The sequence below is a fragment of the Thermobia domestica genome, chromosome 12 (genome assembly GCF_964235325.1).
Source record: "Thermobia domestica chromosome 12, izTheDome1.hap1.1, whole genome shotgun sequence".
Taxonomy (NCBI): Eukaryota; Metazoa; Arthropoda; class Insecta; order Zygentoma; family Lepismatidae; genus Thermobia; species Thermobia domestica.
In genome coordinates this window covers 194,914,978-194,925,392 of record NC_137465.1, presented here as the reverse complement: position 1 = coordinate 194,925,392, position 10,415 = coordinate 194,914,978, and positions in this window count along the sequence as shown.

Sequence of the window (10,415 nt, the reverse complement as noted above, 5' to 3'; positions counted from 1 at the left end):
TAAATTTGTGTTTTGTGAGTGATGGCTTCATTGGGCATTTAGTCTGCTAGTAATTCAGTCTTGTGAAGTCAAATGTAAGCATTAATTTAATGGAAAATTCACACTGCTTCAAGACGGTTTATTATATTGTGCATCATATCTGTGTAGTGTTAATAGAATAAGAATTGAAATAAATTTAGAAGTCAGTGGTGTAGCTAGATTTAGGTTTTTGAAGTGTTAGGTCCGCATCTTGACAAGCTTTACAGGGTATAACAAGCACATTAGTAAGTTGTTTACACCAACAATTTTCAAATATCGTGCCCCAACAAAGTAGATGGAATCACTGGTGTGCCGACTGAAAGTAGAACAATAACTAAAATGCACATATACAGCAAACTTTATTATTTATACAAGGGGCGAACAAAACATCACGAACACGCAACATGGAGAACTCTCATTCCTGTGTTTTAACGGACTTAAAGACAACGATAGTGGTCTGGTGTAGTAGCCCATGGTCCAAAAGTTAAGACACTAAAAATGTGCAGTGGGTAATATTCGGGTAATATCCACAATTATATTACGAAAGAAACCAGAATAATACATAACTCTATTTCTATTCAAGCACACTATTCAATTTGACGTACATAGCAACCAGGTACACTGTAAATATATACTATAATACAGTAAGTTAAACATTTTTCAGTTTAAAATAAGGACTCTCAAACTTAAAATATACACTATAATAGTAAAGTCAAATGTGACTTCGCGTAGCGTATTTGTTAACGCTGTCATCTTTCGTGCGAGGGGTCCCGATTTTGTTTCCCGTTGGAAACATTTGGCCGAAAAGGTGTGAAAGCTTTTTCACCCCAGACATCCTGAGTAAGGTTTACCTGAGTTTTGCTCATTCACATGATGCAAATAGCGGGTGGTACTTAACATGATAATGGGGCCGCAGTGGCTCAGTGGTAGAGCGTTCACCTCTGGTGCTTGGGGTTCTGGGTTCGATCACAAGTGAACTTTGCGGTGGACAACACTGTGTGCATGGGTTTTCTCGGCGTTCTCCCGTTTCCTTCCACTTTCTTCATTCCACCCTTTCATTCATTACTCATCATCACCGTCTCCTTTAGCCTCACCGGCATAAACGTGGGACGTAAAACTCAAAGATTTCATTTTTTTTAACATGAAAATGTCCCAGGTTACTTCCTTCTCCAATTCCTCGACTAGTGTAATAACAAAGGAATGTCACGCCTCATTCGTGACGGGCTAAAATGTCCATTGAACCAAAAGTTCAGACATGTAATTTCTAAGAATTCCAAATGTGGCTACGCGTAATGTATTCGTTAACACTCTCGCCTTGGATGCGAGCTGTACCATATTCGTTTCGTGGTGGGAACGCTTGGTCGAATTCTTTTCAGGCCAGACATTCTGGGTGAGTTTTCCTTGGTTTTCCTCATTCATACCAAACAAGTAATGGGATAGTATCTAATACAAATATGTATCTAGCCGCTTTCTTCGTCCTCAACTTTTTGGGGCAGTGTGATTGCCGAGTGATGTCATCCCTCATTCGCCATGGGTCATAGATGGCGAAACCCGAGAAATAGGTATAATTTCTAAGAATTCCACATGTGGCCGCGCGTTCAGTAGCCGCTGTAGTCCCGGGTTCAATTTCCGATGGAGACGCTCGGTCTAAAATATGTAAAATCACTTTCAGGCCAGCCGTCCTGAGAGAAATTTGTCCTAGATTTTCCTCACTCACTCCAGGCAAATGTTGGGATGGTATATAACATAAAAAGGTCACAGGCCGCTTCCTACCTTCCCCAATTCTCTAGGTAGTGGGATCGCTGATTCACTTCCTGCTCATATGTGATGAGCTTGTCCTGAATTATAATTCCTAATCCTAGTTCTAACAGTAAACTCAACGAGCCTTACGCAGAGTCGTATTAACACGTGATTAGAGATATACTAAAGAGTTCGACTATCAAAGGTTTCCTGCAGTAGTCAGACCTCTAGTATGACGCTAATCATACGTCAAAATGACTCTGCATAAGACCCAACATTTTAAAGTTTAAAATCAGACTTTCAAAATGTAAATAGTACTCCAGATAATGTCCGATGCTTCCGAAATCCATTAAATTGACGTCTATATACTGTAACCAGGCATGAGGGATCTTTGTTTCTAATATCCAACAATCTTAAGTACTGGTTTCGTTGAGACTTACTGATAAATCTAGTTTTATGTTTGCTTCACCTGTCATTTTCATTTATATACTTTCATATTTATCATAAATAAAAACAATGAGAAATAATGACTATGATCGAATAATAATAATAATAATAATAATAATAATAATAATAATAATAATAATAATAATAATAATAATAATAATAATAATAATAGATATTTTTGTAAAAATAATAATATATCGCCCCATTATTCAACATTTACAGTATATGTTTAATGAAGGAAGCATTAATGGGAATTGGGAATTTCAATATTGGAGGGCAGATCATTAACAAGATCAGAAATGAAATGAAATTTTTGAGTTTTACGTCCCACGCTTATGCCGGTTAGGCTAAAGGAGACGGTGAAGATGAGAAATGAATGAAAATGGTGGAATGAAGAAAGTGGGAGGAAACGGGAGAACCCCGAGAAAACCCACGCACACAGTGTTTGTCCACCACAAAGTTCACTTGGCAAGGGCGGGGGCGACCCCAAGCACCAGAGGTGAACTTAACAAGATCAGGTATGCAGATGATACGGTTTTAATAGCTAAAACCGAAGGAGGACTACAGGAGATGATTGACAAAATAGTTGACACTGGAGAACTGTATGGAATATAAATTAACATAGAAAAATCGAAGGTCATGAGAATATCTAGTGGAAACGCGCCCTTACGGGTCAGAGTAGAACAAAAAGAACTTGAAGAATTCGATAATTCCAAGTATCTGGGAAGTATTTTAACGAAAGACGCTTATTGCACCAAAGAGATCAGGTCAAGAATTGCCATAGCGAAAGAAGCATTGAACAAGAAAAGATCACTTTTAATCACCAGGTTTTATATTGGACCAAGGAACAAGTTAGTAAAGTGCTATATATGGAGTGTTGGACTCTATGGTTCAGAGACTTGGACGTTACGAAAGTTGGAGCAAAATATTTAGAGACCTTCGAAGTGTGGTGTTGGAGGAAGATGGAGAAGATAAAATTGACAGAGAGAGTAACAAACGAAGATGTGTTTAAAACGATAGGAGAGAAGAATACGCTTTTAACCAGCATGCTTCGTAGAAAGGCCAATTGGATTGGACATATTTTGCGAAGAAATTGTCTTCTTCATACAATCATAGAAGAAATATGGAAGGAAAACAAGGAATAGGAAGAAGAAGATCACAAATGATCGATGATTTAAAGCATAGAAGAAAATATTGGTAGTTAGCAAAGGAAGGTGAAGATAGAGAAACGTGGAAGAAATGTTTCTAAAACCAAAGCTAAGAAAAAAAAGAAAAGAAAAATCGCACATTGGTTCCAGGACATACCAAAAGGCAGAATACTTATAATAATAATAATAATAATAATAATAATAATAATAATAATAATAATAATAATAATAATAATAATAATAATAATAATAATAATAATAATAATAATAATAATATTCATAGAAGAAATTGTGTTGAACTTGCCCTTGTGAAGAATGTTTAAATTGCATTTTCTATAAAACAAGTTTTTGTTGAGTTTGCTCTTAATATCGGGAAGGCGAGTGATCTTTTCGAACGGTTAGAACAATTACAGTACTTTTCGTTATTTGATAGTCAGCCAATTAGAAATAGACTTTGAGTTTGGAAAATGTGCGACCAAGCTGGAATTTTGTGGAGACTTTTATTTTGATGTTTTCAGCATATCCTGAAAAGTACCTTTAATTTGAGCCGTTTTTTAAAAAGAAAGGAACGGGGGTAATTCTAGTTTTTTTTTGCTACTATCTCGTAAATGATCAATTTTTCGAATAAACAGTTGTGGGGAATATTGTAGCTTATAAAGTTCTACACATAAAAGTTCCTTAAACTTTTTTTTTCGTAGAATCAATCTTTTCAAAGATATGGACCGAATTATGTCGAGACAACAAAACAATTGAAAAAAGGGGGGAAACAATGGCTCAGTGGAATCGTGGGGTCCCTAGTTCGATTCCCTAGCCAAGCAAATTTTGTGGTGGACAACATCGTGTCCGTGAATCTTCTCGAGATACTTCCATTTCCTCCCAATTCCTCATTTCACCAATTCTGTCATCATCATTCACTTGCTTTAATTATGGTCTTCCTTAACACAAAGGGAATAATCGTGTTACGTTAAACTGAAAGACGTCATTACGTTACGTTACATTACGTTAGACGTCATTTTATTAAACTTTAGATGTCTTCGTGTATAGCGGCACTACTGACAGAGTACGAAAATAGAAATCAATTAATGTTATTATATACAGATGTACGTAAGCATACTCTGCAAACATTTGATTGAAATATGATTTTTTAATCTTTTAATGAATTAGTGGCTAAAACACTGAATCATTACTGTGGTAGATCAAGGATGCTAGAATTATTCGTACAGAGTCTGCTTCTTTCATCTGCGACACTGAGTCAAATGTGATCACAATTATATTCAAATTTCTCTTGCTTTTATCACGTAGAAGAAAATGAAAACTAATCATTGTAGATTAATGTTTCCTTATTGGTGGTCCACGGACCCCTAAGGATCCGTACAACAAATTTAGGGACTTCATGGGATTTATTACATCTCAACTATGACTACTGAGCCGATAACAAAATTTAAAGATTTGAGATCCCCGCCTTAGCTTAAAACTAAAAGGGGGTTCAGGAACTTCGAAGTAATAGAGAACCACTGTTCTAGATGACTAAAGGTAACCGAGGGATTTTTTTTTTTTTTTTTTTTTTTTTTTTACTGAGAGAGCAAGGACGATGAATTTGACTATAGAAATGCATGTCAGTACAAACCGCGAAAAGGCGTAGTCATAGAGGTTGGAAGGTGGAGGCTCCCAAAACGATTTTTTTGCTCTTTCCAAAAATAAAAGAAATGAAATCTTCAAGTTTTACGTCCCACGGTTATGCCGGTGGGGCTAAAGGAGACGGTGATGATGAGAAATGAATGAAATGGTGGAATGAAGAAAGTGGAGGAAACGGGAGAACCCCGAGAAAACCCACGAGCACGGTGTTTGTCCACCAAAAAGTCCACACGGCGCGAGCTGGGATCGAACCAGGGACTCTAAGCAATGGAAGTGAATGCTCTACCACTGAGCCACCGCGCCCCATTTCCAAAAATGGGGTATGTCTGTTATATGTTTATAAAACTTGTTTAATACAGCAAATGAAGAAGGTTTATAATAACAAATGAAAGTTTTTTTTTAAAAAAAAAAGAATAAAAATATCATCATCTTAAGACAGTTAAAAGAAGTGAAATCAATTATCCAGTTCCCTATTTTAATTTGCCTAATTATTTGTATTATTATTAATAATATTATTTGTCACCAGTTCGCTAGAACTGGTTGTTAAAATATTTTGAGTTCGCAGAACCACTTGTTATACCCAGATAACCAGTTATCTGCAGAAACAGTAAATTTTAAATTAACTATCTTTGTTTTTACAAATTCTTACAGCTGCAAGGTTAAACATATGATCTCTCAGAACAAGGTATGGGTAAACATATGATCTCTCTATATACATTTTTTTCTTAATCTCAAATGCTCAGATTTCAAGAATGACAACTGGGATCACATGAGTGTAGTGGTGAGGGTAGGGCCGTCGCGTGGGTTGTAAGCGCCCGGGGCAAGAATTCCAGTGTGTTATGATAAACAATCAGATTATTCTGTACTCCTAGATTTAAATATGAAATGTAAGATAAAGTAAGTTGGTATTATGTTATTTTTTAAAAGAGCATAGCTTTTGTAGTTAAAACATAAAACTTAATGAAACATGGTTGTGAATTATTGAAATCCAGTGCTATTCTTGTTTATTTTGAATAGCATAGAATATACAAATAACGATATAAATATTAAGGATCAGTGTGTAAGTGATAAACTAAAACTGTAATTTTCTGACTTTTGTTTAAAAAAAATAATCTTTCCTTGCGATTAAGACATAAATTTTTCAAAACATTTATCATAGCCTTGGAATACTAAAGTGACTTTTTCAGGTGACGTTTGGAATTATTTGCATTTGCTTCAATTCAATCCTACAACTATAATTTATGTTCAAAATCAAAATGTACGATTTATTAGCGTGTACGCTGCAAAACGATGCTAACTATACGTTGTTCCAAAACATGTAGGGTAAAGATCATATAATGATAATATAAAAATACTAATAAATTGCATTAGAAGTGATCAAAATTAACTGCATAATTATATATACATACTTTATTCAAACACTAAATGACATTTTCCTAACTTTTCTGTGAGCAAATATGGACAATATCTCTTTGAAATCTTAACTTTCTGGCTTCATCGTATTCAATAGCTTCTATGACCAATGAAATAAGTCTTTCCTGGGCCATTATTGAGCTTAAATAAATTTTTATCAGCTTTAACTTACTAAAATACCATGTTGGACACGACAACCGTTTGTGTTGTTGACATTGTAGTAGTTGACAGGGACTCAGCTAGGATTTCGATTCCTGGGCACCGAAAAAGGGTGTTTGGGAATACCCCCCCCCCCGAGTACACGAGGTCCGGTAGTACCCTTCGAAACTTTTTTGCAGAACTTAAGCCTTAAAATTACACTGTAATACCTTTTTTTTAAAAACTGTTTTCAGTTTAAACCAATACAGAATAGTCTAAATTTTAATTTTATTGAGATTTATTTTTACATTTTAGTTGTCGACTAAAACCAGAGAATTCGTGTTACTATTCGGTTCAAAATCTCTTGTCGTCGCGAATTCTGTCGAGGAATTTGAAGCTTAAAATACATAAATCGATAATCATGCCTGCTGTTCTATATGGATGCGAAACATGGTCGCTTACACTGAGGGAAAAACATAGACTGAAAGTATTTGAGAACAAAATCCTGAGACGAATATTCGGACCCAAGAGGAACGGAAATGGGTAATGGTGGAAACTTCACAACGAGGAACTACATAATTTATACGGTTTACCCAACATTGTTAGGGTCGTCAAGTCTAGGAGGCTTAGATGGGCAGGTCATGTAGCTAGAATGGAAGGAAGTAGAAACGCTTTCAAAGTCTTGAATGGAAGACCAATTGGAAAATGACCATTAGGAAGACCTAGGCGCAGATGGGAGGACAATATTTAGATGGATCTTGCAGAGATTGGAATACAAAGTAGAAACTGGATGCAGTTAGCTAGGGATAGAAGTCAGTGGAAAGCTTTTGTGAACGCGGCGTTGAACCTCCGGGTTCCATAGGCCATAGAGTTAGTTAGTTAGTTAGTTAGTTTTAGTTAGTGGGGAGACCCTTAAGCCCCCTCCATGACTACGTCCCTAATAGTTATAAACACAGTTGTTGTATGAGGTTAGTACAGAATTGAAGGACTGAAAAGATATTCATTCTGTTATTGGAGCGTTTCTTGCACGGAATAGGAATAAAGAAATGTTATTGAATTCTACTGAAGTTTCATCAGTTTGTAGCAAACTGTCAATACGGATAACAAGTAAGTAGTGGTAGATCTCGGTTAGTTTTCCAAGATAAAATCTCTTCTCACAGATGGCTTAAGAGAGTTCCCGTTGTATAAATATAATCCTAGACGATGTTTTACATTACTGGTAATTTTACTTAGCCGTGGCCTGATCATTATTAAAATATCTGAATTAACATTGAATTTTTAAAAAAGCATTTACCAACATAATATGAATTCCTTGAATTTTATTGTTTTGTCGTTCCGGCGCCCGGGGACAATCGTCCCGGTCGGCCCGCCCACACGATGGCCCTGAGCGAGGGTTATTTATATTTAAAACTCACACATACCATTATCAAAAATTGTCGATACATTGTTGAATTGAGGTCTTTCCAATACTTTTTGACAACCATCTTCCCTGGATAATGGTTTCTAAGATATTCACAGTGCTATCTAAGTTCATCACACCACTTGTATTAGGACGATGTGTAGATCCCTACTTGTCACTTGTGATATCCAGTAAAATAATGTTTTTTTTTTTTACCTTATATGGTTTATTTCTGAAGAGAGTTATCTCTCCATCTACTATCTCTCTGAATAACACCACTGAGTAGAAGTAGTAGTAGTATTAATAGTACTAGTATAGTAGTACTACTAGTAGTAGTTGTAGTAGTATATTAGTAATAGTAATAGTAGTAGTAGTAGCAGTAATAATAATAATAATAATAATAATAATAATAATAATAATAATAATAATAATAATAATAATAATAATAATAATAATAATAATAATAATAATAGTCATCACTGCTTTCATATTTTGGAGAAAAGGGCTTTTAGTTTGGATTTAGAATGAAGAAAACCTGCCCACACGTGTCCTCCGCTAGTAGTGATGCAATGGGTCATGGGTCATCGGCTCGGTTTTGTGTCACTTGGATGGCGACGTTTGTCCAGGTCTTCCGTGTCTGGGACTCGCTTCTTAGACGACCCGGTGTGACCCAGTTTGACTTGGAAATCCAGACATATCCTGAGACTCAGACAGACCCAAATTTGCAGAAGCATCCGAATTATCAACTGAGCAACATATTACAGCAGAATTTTATAGTTCACTAATGATATTTACTTTTCGAGCTCGGATATTCATTCTCGGTGTGAAACTTCTTAATCAAGTTACCATGTTTTGACTATTTCGCGATTTCACAAATTAACTGCTTACTGCAGAAAGCAAACATGTTCACATTTCGTAATTTTACAGGAGAGGCAAAAAAAAAAAAAAAAAAAAAAACCTGGATAAAACTATCTTTACGATATTTGCACCATAACATGTAATGATAGAAGTATACGTGATTAAAGTTCAAATATAAAATTTGTGTATCACGTAAGGGGATAGATGGGGGACTGATTTATGTTTTGGACATGTTTGCTTTCTACAGTAAATGCATTGTTCAAACGAATTGTGGATTGAATATATTGATTAAAGAAGACGAACATGAAATTGATAAATACATTTATTGGAAGAAAACGTAGCTGCTAAACATTTCGGAATATTATGTGAGTTGTGTAATTACAAATTAATCAATCATCGTTATCATCAGAACGTGTTTCCGTTGTGATGGGTCAGGGTCAGGATGCTATTGAACTCCAAAATAGCATGTTTTCTTGAGGTATGTAAACCAACGATTTTTGAAGTCATTTATTTCCTTGTTGTTTATGGGGCAGGACAGTGTTTAAAAGAGTTCCTCAGCCTACAAGTATCCTTACCAAGCCAATATTCATGTTACACTGAACATTATATGGAGTTACAGATGAGAACTACATCTTTTCTAGTATTTTGAAATGGTGAAAGTCGTTTTTAGATGTTTAGCGACTTTTTTGCCATAAACGTCATCGCTCAAACACACTATTTTGTAAAATTCAGGCCACCAAGAATTCTAGTCTATGAAATCAGGCACTTTCATTTGAGCATTGGAAGACTTGTTGGAGACGGTAGAGGAAGTTTTAATGAGCTCAACAACGTCATCCACTGTGTAGTTTTCCTCCTTCCTTAGCTTGTTCCGTCTGATACCGAAATCCCTATCATTGGGCAAGAAGGAGTAACCTCTAACAGGTCACCCTAACTTAAAAGTCTTCATTCCGGCGAAATTAAAATACCGCTAATTTTACAGTAATTATGTGATATCTTCAAATCGATAAAAGATAATTGAAATATGGAACAAGAGCGCCCTAGACAATATTATTTTGCGTGAGGTACCGTTATCACAAGTCACCTAGTGGCTTTCCGTTTTCAGCTGTTTAGAAACGCGAAAATAAATGCCGATTTTGAAAATGGCTCGAAATCGAAAGCAGATAAGTGAGTCGTGATAACGGTTCCTTATGTAAAATAATATTGTCTATTGCGCTCTTGTTCCATGTTTCGATTATCTTTTATCTATTTGAAGATATCACATAGTTACTGTAAAATTAGCGGTATTTTAATTTCGCCAGGATGAAGACTCTTAACAAGAAATAGATATGTAGCTGGGCATCCAATATGATTGAATCTAGACTTAACTTTTAAATATGAAAATATATTTCTTTAAACCTTTTTAGTCGGATGAGTTTTCTTTTTAGAAAAACTTAGGTATTATTAAGTTGATTATCAAATTTTTATAACTTAGGTCGTATTTACTTATACTTCACAGGGCCCGATGTCTAGAGCAGCATTCTAAAGAGTGATTAGTGAGTTTGATTAGAACCAAAGCAACAATATCACTTTCCTTGTAGAACTGCAGGTATTGCTGAGTTTATTTACAGTACTTGGAAACT